The sequence below is a fragment of the Grammomys surdaster genome, unplaced genomic scaffold (genome assembly GCF_004785775.1).
Source record: "Grammomys surdaster isolate TR1022 unplaced genomic scaffold, NIH_TR_1.0 843, whole genome shotgun sequence".
NCBI lineage: Eukaryota > Metazoa > Chordata > Mammalia > Rodentia > Muridae > Grammomys > Grammomys surdaster.
Window position 1 is genome coordinate 1,100,140 of NW_021605262.1, and position 12,498 is coordinate 1,112,637.

General features: G+C 47.6%; 1 protein-coding gene across 1 annotated transcript in view; it reads right to left on the minus strand.

Annotated features, from left to right (window-relative positions):
- Ube2ql1 (ubiquitin conjugating enzyme E2 Q family like 1) overlaps positions 1–12,498 on the minus strand; it is a 37,386-nt gene that overhangs the window by 638 nt on the left and 24,250 nt on the right. The gene's annotated exons all lie outside the window — the stretch shown is intronic.

Here is a 12,498-nt window from a genome sequence, read left to right on the forward strand (position 1 = left end):
ACACACACACACACACACACACACACACACACACACACACACACACACACTGTGTTTAAGTCTGCTTGGGAACAGTTACGGAAAATCTGCCGTTCCATGGGTTATATATATAGCCTGGGAGGCAGGTGGGGGTCAGAGGTCAGGGCCACCTCCTCAAAAAGACTGTGTGTGTTCTGAAGAACTGAAGACTGGGTCCCTGCAGTAGACAAGAGGACCTGGTCCATCTTAAGGCGGCTGAGACAAGTCTGGCCCATGTTGGGCCAAATTCATAGCTCTCCTCAGCCATGTGCAGCCTGAAGCCTGGGCGGTGGACATGCCTGCTAGGCCATCAGAAACCAGAAAGGAGGTATCACAATCAAAATGAACATACATGTAAGAGCCTGTGGTTTGTCACCAGAAGTTGGGGTGACAGTGGGCTCTTACTAGACAGCCTGCTGAGGCTCTTAGGGTTCTAGCTTTGTAAAAGGCAGCTCACCTGGATTGTCCCATTGGCCTTGAAGACATTCATGCTCACTCCTAACCAGGCTCATGCTTTCCTGGGACACACACATCTCTCTTTGAGCAACTGTGCACACATGGGGCCCAAATACCCCCAAATATGGCTGCCTTCCACCAGCCAGCCAGTACCTTCATTCAGGTGCCTGCTCGCTACTTCTTGAGGTTTCAAGGTAACTGTATAGGCTCTCTGCATTCCTGGGATGCTACACTCGTGTCACAGTGTGATTGTACTGAGTCTTGAACTGGAATCAAGCCTCCAGACTACACCACAGTCCTGCTCTACCACATATACACAGAGGGTGGCATCTACCCAGGCTGTGGGACCAGAGACTGGCAGCTTCCAGCTTGCAGCTTGTAGCATCCCTGGTTATCTCTGGTAAACCAAGTGGGAGGCCCTGGACTGGCTTCTGAATCTACAGCCAATGGTGCCGGATCTCAGGAACCTGGGGTGGAAAAGCAGCTTGCATGTATGAATCCAGAGCTTGCATTTCCTGTCCAGTGGAAGTCTTCTCATTCACAAGGGAGAAACTCAGGGAGGAACACTCTGTACTTCTAATGCCCCCCGCCCCGTCCACTTGTCTCTTTGCTATCCAGACATTTGACACCCTTAGTCTGACCCAATGGGCTTTCAAAGGGAGAAAGAATGTGATGGGAGGGAAAGGAAGTAACTGCCTGTTGACTGTAGCAATGTCCCCAAGTCTCGCCAGGGTACGAGCCCCATGCTTACTTATAGAGTTTCGTACTTTTATGAAGGGTGATAGGGGCCACTGAGACTTCAAACTCACCCAGCCATGGCTGAGGTCAAAGTCCAAAGCTTTGGTGTCAGACATAGTTGTTTGTGCAAGGAGTTGACTTATATGTACAGCGAGAGCAGATAGTTTTGGACAAGGTGAATAGTTTAGCCGTCTCTTTAATCCCTTCGCACAGCACGGACAACTGATGCTCCGACAGAGAGTTCTGAATTCAAGGACCCAGACGAACAGGCTTGCAGTAATTTTGGAATATTCTGTGGCTTTTTTTCATGAACATAAACTTTGCCTATTTGTGAAAGTCCCAACTGTTAGAAGATACAACCAACAAACCCTAGAGGAACAAGCGGCCCTTTGTTCCTTTTTTTCTCCTTCCCGGGAGAATCATGAACATAGAGTCCAGTGCGAAGTCGATTTGATGGTAGGGGAGAGGCTGCCAGGAGCCAGCAGCTCAATGCCTTCTCTCTAATGAGAGACAGTGAGAGGCTCTCAGCCCCCAGCAGTCCCCAGGCATGGGTCCTGCAGTAGGCCACACTGTTGTTTTGTCCTCTTTAGATTGGCCACTTTACTATTGCATACATCAACATTAGATGTCGGAACCAGCACGTCTTTTTCCGGTCCTGCCAGGTGGCTGACTTGTTTTTACTGATGAGTCCTGTAGTGCCAGGAATCAGGGAGAGGAGACCCCTGCTCCCATTTGTCCTGTGGCCACAGCTGATTCTATATGGGAGTTTCCAGGTTGCATTTGCTGTGTGCTGAGACTCATACTGAAAGGGGCTGACAACATTCCATGAACTGAGTCTGAGTCTCAGACTGAGTAAGAGCAGAAAGGCAACTGAGCACTCAGAATTTACCTGTCCCTGCTTCCTGACAGGGGATGGGAGGTAAGGCTGCTGCCTCTCGTTCCTGGTGACAGGGTTTCCCTGTAGTAATAGACCTTACCCTGCGTCTGTGAGCTCAAACCCACATTTCCTTAAATTACTTTTGTCAAAACTTTTGTAGCAGCGATCTGAAAGCTAACTAAGCACTTATTACAGATTCACTGGGACAAGAGAAGGGATCGGAGTGGCTGAGAACAGAGAGAGGGAGGAAGGGAGGGAGGGAGGGAGGGAGGGAGGGAGGGAGAGAGAGAGAGAGAGAGAGAGAGAGAGAGAGAGAGAGAGAGAGAGAGAATATTAAGGACTGTCTGTTTTACTCTCAGAACACCTACCTCCCCTCTCTGTTTTCATATAATAAGCAGAGGCTAGTCTCAGACATTTCTTTTGGATAACTCTTCTTCTCAACTGTCTACTTGTATTTCACGAGAAAAGACTTGGATGTGACACACTTCTCCCTTCACTACAAGAGCTTGGTATCACCCTTCAGAGTCTGTGACAACATTCCTGACACTCTTTCTCCGGAGCTACAGGTTGTTCCTACAAGTGGCACCATGGGGACATGGCCTTTGCCTCCCTAACCTTTAAGGGCTCAGATCAACACTGAGTAAGAAGAGTGTTAGCAAGAACACAGAAGCTTGGACTGCAACTGTGTAACAAAAACTTTGTACGTGCTTTTGGTTTGATCTGGCTTTGCCACAGGCTTAAAAAAATATAGGTGTGTGTGTGTGTGTGTGTGTGTGTGTGTGTGTGTGCTCCTGTGTGGAGAACAGAGGTCAAATTCAGCTGTCATTCTCCAGGTGCAATCCACCTCGTATTTTGATACACGATCTCTCATTTTATCTGAACTAGCTGATTATGGTAGACTCTGTCTTTGTCACCCTAATACTAGGATTATAAGCACACACCACCATGCTTTTCTACATGGTCTCTCGGAGTCAAGCTAAGGCCCTTATGCTCACACTGGTAACAGTTTCCTGAGTCCTGGCTTTCAGCAGCAAGGGCAAGAGGTGGGGGAATCCAAACGATTAAACATGAAGACATCCCCCTTGTAGCCAACAGGCTAATAGGTGAATCCAAAGTCTGGCCCTCTTTGATTTTGTACAGTTCTCATCGTACCCTCCTGCACACTAACTTTCAGCTTTCAGAGTCACTGTCAATTACTCTGTGGCCTCATTCATTTAGTGTGCTGGGCACTGGGCTGATCATGTGAGGCTCCCTTTGGGAGCCTTGGACCATGGTGTGGACACTATGGGGTGCAATCGTGTTGTGGCTTTGTTGGTGTGAGTGAGGCCTGAGTGTGATAAGTCTGCTGTAGGTTATTCTGTGCAGAGTGAGTATAAAGATCACATCTGGCTCCATTTCACTAGGTGCTAGGTATGTACTTATCCAGACAATGTCAAATGTCCTGGGGAGAACAGGCACTCCTAACCCATATATGGCGTGGGGCCAAGCAAAGGGGCCTGGACCTATCTCTTCTACCCAGCAGATGCATGTGGCTGTGTCCCAGGAATGGGAACATTGCTGACTGCTGGGACACATCAGGTCCTGAACATCTTCCAGCCCAGCTTAGGAAAGGAAGAAGGGAAGAAAGGAACCTGGAGATAGGATGTGAAGGTGCCTGTGTCCCCAGAGATTTTTCTTGATAGCGCTGGAGTTAGCTTTGAAATGTAACTCCAAGTAAAGGCTTGAAATAGACTGCTGTAGTCTGGGAGCCATGACCAGATGCTCTGTGGGCTTAGATACGGAATTTTTAGGCGGTGTGGTGCACGCACGCACATGTGTGTATGCTTACCCATGCATGAGTGCACTGGGTGGGGAGGAGTTGCAGAATTCAACTGATTCACGTTAGGTCCTCATTCCCACACTCCCTCCATGTGTGACATCGGGCAAGCTACCTGCTCTCAGTTTCGTTGTCTGTAAAGTAAGCATCGTAATCCCATCATGCAAAACAGTGACTGGGTTCTTTATTGTCAAGTTATCCTGAGGTCCCCTGAGGTCCGAGTCCTGTAAGGAAATGTCACTTTGCTTTCTCTTTAAAAAAGTTACAATTCAGACTTTTCAAGTGGATATCATGACTTAGGTTTTTGCTTGTTTGTTTGTTACAAAACTGCCTTCAGGCAACCTTGGCATTGCACTATCTAATTTCCTAGCCCTTTGCCCGTCGAGTTTGACATGAACAATTTGTCTCTGTATTGTTTACTTCCATAGGTTTTTACTCATAAACGATCCTTTCTGTTATTTGTGTTCTATTTGCCTGTGAGTTGAGTGTATACTAATGTTTGCAGAGTCCTCTTATAGAGTTTCAGGCCTCCTGAACATTTTTTTCTGAGCTCAAATTTCAGAGTTGATCTTTACTTTCAAAACCCTTGGGATTGTGATTGCTGGTTTGGAGGAGCCATGAGTTTTGTTCTCCAGAACAGCTTCCAAACCCAGGTAGCCCTTGCTCAGCCTTCCTCTCTGTCATGCTGCTCCCCGGGGAGACACATAAAGCTCACAGGCTTGAAGAAAACAGACACTGGCTGCATGGAAACTTGAGAGGAGGCCCACCTGGGGTAGAGTTTCCTTTAAGGTTAGGCATTCAAAGCAAATCCCAAGTAAAATCCATTTGTAAGTTTCTGAAAGGGTCAGGTAAGACACAACACAGATAAGATGGCTTCCAAGTCATAGCTGCCAAGTCACAGAAAAGGACACCGGATCCACAGGAAGGCGACCTTACTGGATGGGATAAGGTGAGGTATCAGATGGGAGGACCTGGGTCACATATAGGTTTAGCATGACCCGAGTGTGTTTACATGCATGTGCAAGTGCATGCATGTAATTCCTATGAGTGTATATTGGTGTATGGGTAAAGGCACATGTGTGTCAATGCACACACACACACACACACACACACACACGTCGCTTGTCACATGTGAGCCTGTTGTTAGTGTGTGTGCAAGTGTAACACCATAGTGGTGGCTATCAAACTGTGAGGACAGGGATAAGTTCTCTGGAGGGATATAACTACTGACTGGAGCCCAGCAGTTACCTCAAGGGCAGTTTTAGTGGCCGAGTGGACCAGTCTGGAGGCCAGTCAGTTCTGTGTCTAGACCCAGGCTTAGTCACTCTTTCCAACTGCAGTCAATACTGAGAACCAGGAAGACAGATCCCGAGTGGTAAGATGATGGAATCATGTTCTTGGAGCAGGTGGGTTGCTTTGGAACGCCAGACAGGCATTGTCTGAAGTGAACTGCCCAGAATGCTAACTTCCTTCACGCCTCTGTGGGGATGGTCACGGACCCATAGTTACTGGGGAATGGCTGCTGTTCACCTGTTTTCACACAGGCCATCTCAGGGACTTCACATGAGCCTCAGAACTTGTGTGGAGTCAGATATTCGATCCTGTGACTGATCCACCCTCAAGGTTACTGAAGAGCAGAGGGTACTGAGACTGTGAGACCTTTTCAAGAACCAGGAAGGAACATCAGGGTCAGACCCCTGGATGCATTGGGCAGAAGGGCTTCTTGGAAGGCTGGAGGGAGATTTACATGGTGGGCCACCTTCAGAGACCCAGGGCATTCCAGGGACTACTGATCCCAGCTCACCTGCTCTGTCCCAGTCATCAGCACCTGGGCTTCCTGTCTTCTCAGATGAGATTTCATCAAAAGGTGCCTGCCCAGTATGGCTCAGAATTCCTTTCATGATTTAGACCCCCCTCCCCAACAGATTCTCTTAAATCCCTCTGGCACAACGCTCCAGACATGTTGAAACTTGCAGCGGTTCATGCCCCCAGCATTTTGGGTAAGAGTTTGTCACTTATGTGTTTCCAGAGGATGTAATTCTGAATAGCAATGGAGGCAGTGGGAACGGAGCGAACTCTCTCGGAGCCCCAGCAGGATTTATTCCCAGTAGGGTGCAGTGCATCAGGCCAGGACAAGCATGAGGTCAGAGTATGAGGTTGGTGGTCTGGTCAGCTCAGCTACTGTCACAGTGCAGAGAAGGATGAAGCCCTGGCAGGGGCAACACTGTCCCCTAACTGAGGTACATGTGGGCAGGGCTTAGGGAGGGATCAGTGAGGACAAGAGACCAGAGAGGCTAAGGAAGAAAACAGATTTCCAGGGCTAGGGGCTAAATCTATGCTGGCTGGGTTTTGGAGGTACACTAGCACTTCAGGCTGAAGGGGTGGGGATGGCAGGATGGCTAGGAGCCCACAGTAAGGAATTCAAACAATTCTTGTGAAGAGGGTACACAGCACAGGTGTGAGGAAGTTCACTTCACCCTGTAGTGGACCATAGGCCTCTGGGGAAGTCACTTTCTCCTAGGCCCAGTACTTACCCTGTGTCCTGTGTGTCAGTAACCCCTAAAAGGGTAGCCTTCCAGATCAGTGTAATGAGCACCTTCTGTGGGCCATGGGAAGAGCAAGTGAGGACACACAGGTCAGATGACCCCAAATCACCCACAGGGCCAGCTCTTAAGGAGCATCAGATGTGTGAAGGGTTGATTTGAATATGACAGTCTCACTCCTTTGAGCCTGGCAGGTGGTGCTGTTTGGTGGAATAGTTAGGAAGCAGATTTCCTTGGAGGAAGTATTGCTGGGAGCAAGCCCTGAGGGTGATAACTGGGCCCTTGCTCTGGACTGAGATCTGCCTCTGCTTCCTGATTCTACTGAGATGCTCTTACCTCCAAGGAGCCTCTCTGCAGTGCCTTTCCTGCCATGCTGGACTTCATCCCTTCAACCTGTGAGGCAGAATGAATCCTTACTCCCCAAAGTGGCTTCTTGCGTCAGGTATCTGACCACAGAGACAAGAAAAGTATGACCAGTGCAGATGGCTGTTTGGCTACAAAGTATCAAAACTTGAGAACTCTCCTGATTTAATTGTTTTAATAGTTGCTGCATTTGGGGAAAAATGTTTCTTTGGCAGAAGGTGCAGCTTATCCATAAAGGAGCCCTAAGGGAGCGGGGCAGCCTGGAGTCCCCAAGGGCTGGTAAAGGAACTGTCATTTGAACAGGTGCTAGAGACATTGAGAAAGCAAGAAACACAGGGCTTCCTATCCTTCAGTTGGGATCCCCAGTGACAGGGGCGGGGAGGGGGGCTCCAACTAATCAATTTGTATAGGATATAAGGAATGAATGAGTGAATGAATGAATGAATGAATGAATGCAGTAGGCAGATTAAAACTCCCCTGATGAGAAGGATCATGGGTCATTTTTGAAAGAATCCGACTTTCTTTGGTGCAGTTAAGAGAAGGTATTTTAAAGTTGTTTATTATTATTATTATTTTATTATTATTAACATGCATTGGTGTTTTGCCTGTATTCATGTCTGTGTGAGGGTGTCAGATCCCCTGGTACTGGAGCTACAGACACTTGTGAGCTGCCATGTCGATGCTTAGAATTGAACCCCGTCCTCTGAAAACGGAGCCAATGCTCTTAACTGCTGAGCCATCTCTCCAGCCCCAAGAGGACAATATCTTAATGCAAAGCCATTCTATTTAACAGGAAATGTTTCCTTATTAGAACCTCAAAGAGAAATCTATGTGACCAAAGGTTAACTAACCCAGCCCCAAATATTTTCCCAATTCTTAAGTAATTCATGGAGTCAGGTATACTCTTAATTTTGTGAAACCACCACCGGTTTTGTGTACATTTGGATGGTGTTAACTGAGGATCTTTTAAAGTGAAGGCACTTTATTTAACATTTCCATAAAAATTCCACCAGCCAGTGGCAATGCTAAAGGCACAGTTCACAGATTCTCATAAACACAGAATATCACTTTCCTCTCCATCCTAAAGAAAGTTCTAGCGATTGTTGAGTCTGCGTCGGAACAGATGGTATTTTGTTGGAGGAATGAAGCCCAGAAAAAGCAGCATTTCTGCTAAAAATGTTCCTGATATCAGATGATCATCTCCAAGTTGCTGTTTTGAGACTCACTAGCACACTTCTGCTTGAGCAGGCAAGTACCTGGGTCAGGACTATCAGAGCGTATCTCAACATGGTGGAGAGACAGCAAGACTTCACCGAAGGCAGGCATGGCTTACCACGTGTGAGAACAGTCTTCACATTGGACATGCCAGGACACCTTAGCAGCTGGGCTCAGTGACTGTCCAACCATCTACACACATAAAGTAACTGAGACACAGATCAGTGAGGAGCTGGAAGCTGTAAAGCTCGGGGCAGACAGCCAGGTCCTAACCAAAGAATCTTTGGCTGTGAAACGTTCTCAGTAGCACAAAGAGAACGAAGCCCATAGGATAGACAAGCAAGGTGGTGGCCCCCATTCTCCACATACTTCCTGCCTGGGCTTCTCAGGGACACAGGGTGCTCCCTCCCCAGGGAGCTCTCTCCTGCCACTGGTGACCCCCGTTAGTCTGGCACTCTAAGCCTGTTTCCTGTTACTACCACTATGCATAAACCTCAAGATTTCAAAGGCATCAGCTCTGCTCTATGGCCATTTCTGGCCTCTCGCCCTCTTCCTAGGACTTGATCTGTTTGCGTCACTTACTCTAGCTTCCCTTCTGTCTCTGTGACAGAACACTGTCTAGAAGCGACTTAAGGGAGGAAGCGACTTGTGTGGGTTACACTTCCAGGTCAGCACCCATCACTGAGGGAAGTCAGGGCAGGAATGTTAGCAAGCAGAGATCATGAGGAAGACTGCTTGCTAGCTCTCAGGCACATGCATGTGTAAAGCCATCTCTTTACACAGTCCAGGGCCACTTGCCCAGGGAATGTTGCTGTCACCGTGGGCTGGACCCTGCTGCATCAATTCACAATCAAGACTGTCCTCCACAGACACTCCCACAGATTAGCCCAGTGGAGACATTTACTCTGCTGAGACTCTACATTGTATCAAGTTGACAGTTGACACAGTATTAGGATAGTCTTATTCCAAGATAAGGAGTCATGAACACTGTTTTGAATATTTAGTTTTGTGCTGTGCTAGGAACTGAGCCTGGGGCCTCATACATGCTGGGCTTCACATCTGAGCCATATTCCTATGCATGAATGGATTGATTGAGCTCCATGTACCTCAGGCTAGCCTCGAACTCAATACAAAGTAAGGAATGATCCCCCGACTGCTCTTCCTGCCTTCTTCTCCCATGTGCTGGGACTACAGGCAGGCAGGAGATTAGACCTAGGGCCTTGTGCATGACAGGCAAGCAATCTACCAATCGAGAGACATTCACAGCCCCTGTTTATTTTTTTAGATACTACTTTATATGGGACAAGCTGAGACACAGCTACTCCTGTGCTTCCTCTTTTATACTTCTAGACTCTTCTAGAATATACTTCTATATGGGTGGTTCTCCAAATATCGTTATACGCCCACCTCATTTTCATGGGCAGACTGGTAGATTATGCTATCTTTGTATTTCTGCATTTACTTAAACATTTTAGGTAAGGTCTTAACTTCATGAAGGTTTATGCCATTGCTCAAAGCAATGCTTCTGGTCCCCTAGTTAAAGAGGACTTCATCTGATTGTATACCTTGTGAATGACTTTTAAGGAACAATGGTATTTTACCAGCCAGTTTGATCTTGGTTCAGATCTTGGCTCAGAGCCGGGCAGTGGTGGCACACGCCTTTAATCCCAGCACTTGGGAGGTAGAGGCAGGCGGATTTCTGAGTTTGAGGCCAGCCTGGTCTACAGAGTGAGTTCCAGGAAAGCCAGGGCTATACAGAGCCCTTGTCTCGAAAAACAAAAAGAAAAAAACAAAAACAAAAAGACAGATCTTGGCTCAGGCTCTTCCCTACCTGTAGATTCTCCCCAGGTCCCACAGTTTTCCTTCTCCTTGGGACATTCAGGAAATAGCGTCAAACTTCCACCCCTCAGCGCTTCAGTGGTTTGTCCTCATCCTCTGCTCTTCTGTTGTCCTCCTGGGGACAACTTCGCTCACATCCAGTCTGTGGCCATCACTTGCTGCAAGCCCATGACATCATGGATGTCTCCATAGGTTCAAGGGGCTTTCCCATCATGCTTTGCCGAAAAGTGAATGGACCCATGGCTAGCCACCCTGAGGAAGAGGCTACACCTTTGTCCCCAGAAAGGACACACTGTTGAGCGACACACACAGCAGAGCAGATGGTTTCCAGGGAGACAGGATGTGAAGAAAGTTACTCATCCTTTCCACCTCCTGCCTTCTGCCCTTTTCCTACAGAAGCTCGACACTGACAAGTCCTCCCCTCCCCCAGTGACCATAGACTCTTCTCTGTCAGCTCCAGCCTCCATTGGCTTCATCGGAACATTTCCCTGTTTCACAGTTCCCCTAGCACAGATAATAGGAAATGCCTTTGAAGAGACACTCCTCCTAAACGGGGGTGGGGTGGGGTGGGTGGATGGGTGGGTGGGGAACCAAGTCAACACTAGATAAAGTGACAGCAGAGCGTGTCGGGGGGTTGGGGTGCCAGAAAAGAGGGCAGCCACACACCGATGTCTGTCTGCTCCTGCTAGCAGAACGTCACTCTCTGAGGGCAAATTGTTTGTTCTGGAAAGCCTGCTTTAAGAAGGAGAGCAGGATTTCACAGGCAGCCAGGGCTGCAGTCCTGGAGTCCCCTCTGCAGATGGTTTCTAACCCTGAGGCGCAGGTCTGCCTTTGCACTTGCTGTGTCATTTCACGGCTGTAGTCTGTTTCTTAAGCAACGGGATTCCTAACGACAGAGAAAGTCCACACTGCGTGTCACAGTTCTGGCATTTGCAGATGGGGAAAGAACTGTGGCATTAAACAAATAAAACCAACTTGAGATATGTTTTCTGGAAAATTCAAGCGAGAAAACATTATGATTTGGGCACATGCTGCATAAAATACACATTACCCTTTAGAATAGTTTGTTCTTGGTATAAAAACACAGCAACAAGCCTATGGGGACATTTACTTAATCTTGTTTATCAAATATGTTCATGAGCACAGGAAGTTGAGTTTTGACTACTACACATATCCACACCCTTGCTGGACAGGAGTCCACCAGGCTTTGCGGCTTAGTGTCTAGGGATGGAACACAGGGTCCAGGTGTGGCTGTTTCATAGAATATCAGGTAAACACTGAACACTGGTGTGGGGAAGGATCAAGCCTACATGTAGGAGTCTCTACAAAGTTGCACACGCTGCTCACAGTCCGGTTGGTCCTCAGTTTACCACTGTGTGCAGGGACAGCATTTATAGCTTCAGGATTCACTACTTATCGAAACATCACTTTCACTTCTGACAGACTCATCCCAGGGTCATGCTCCCTGTCTCAGTGTAGACATCTCTAAGATCCAAATGATCAACTTTCTTCCCATTGTCTCCTTTTCATGTCACTTTTTTGTTTGTTTGTTTTCAATATATAAGTCCTTTATTGTCCTCACAGAGCCCAAATTATACTTGTGATCAGGATCTTGTTTCTGGAGCTAGGAAACTGAGGCCTCACTCGCGCACCTGCTGTGCTGTGCGGTTCCCTTCTCATACACATAGATGCCATCCAAAAACTTTCTGATATCTTTGTTTTTAACTGTTGTAGCTTGTTGAATCAGAGCTGCTGAATTTGAAACAAGTTCAATATCATTTTCTTCAAGGGTTAATTCATCCTTCTGTGCTTGAGAGACAGAGCAAGCAGCACCTGTTCCCATCCGAACCCTGTGGATGTAGTTTTTCACCTAAGAAATTTCAGATTTCAACCAAAGACCCATTCTCCTGAATAAGGACATTGATGGGGAAATGAGCATACACAGACCTCATCTTGTAACAGAAGCCAGTGTAACCCCCTTGATCATGTTCTGAACATGACTGCAGACGGTTCTGACAGTGGCCAGTTCCTTTCTGTTACCCAACATTTGTCAACCCAGAGCCTTTTCTTTTACTTTCCAAGAAGACTCAGCTCACATTGATGTGGTTGAAGTCCCTCCTCAGAGTTCCTCTGGGGCCCTTCACAATGACTGTGTGCCCCTTCAGAGTGATGTCGACATTTTCTGCAATGTGGACAGTCTGATTGCTGAGAATGGTCTTCATTCTCACAGTAGATGGGGAAAAGTCATGCCACGTTTTAAAAAGCAACTTCCAGGAAGCTGTTTCTCTAAAAGCTGCAATGTCACCAAGAAGCTGGGTGGAATACTTCATCTTCTGGGCAAGAGTACCTGCCCAGTGCAGCCATGGCTATCCTGAGTGAGGGATACCTGGTGACTTCCACAGGCATTTGTTTCAGACCCTCACAGTGGCTTCACGTTACAACGTTACTACGTTAGCTACATTAGCATGAAGGGCTGGGCTCCAGGGTGACTGTTGAGAATTCTTGCCATGGCTGGATTCACAGGGGCCCATAGTGGCTGGTTCTACATCAGCATGATACAGAGAAAATCATAGCCGAGGCCGAGCGCAGGTTGTGGGGTTTGGTGAGTCTGTGTATGTGAAAGTGGACATGTA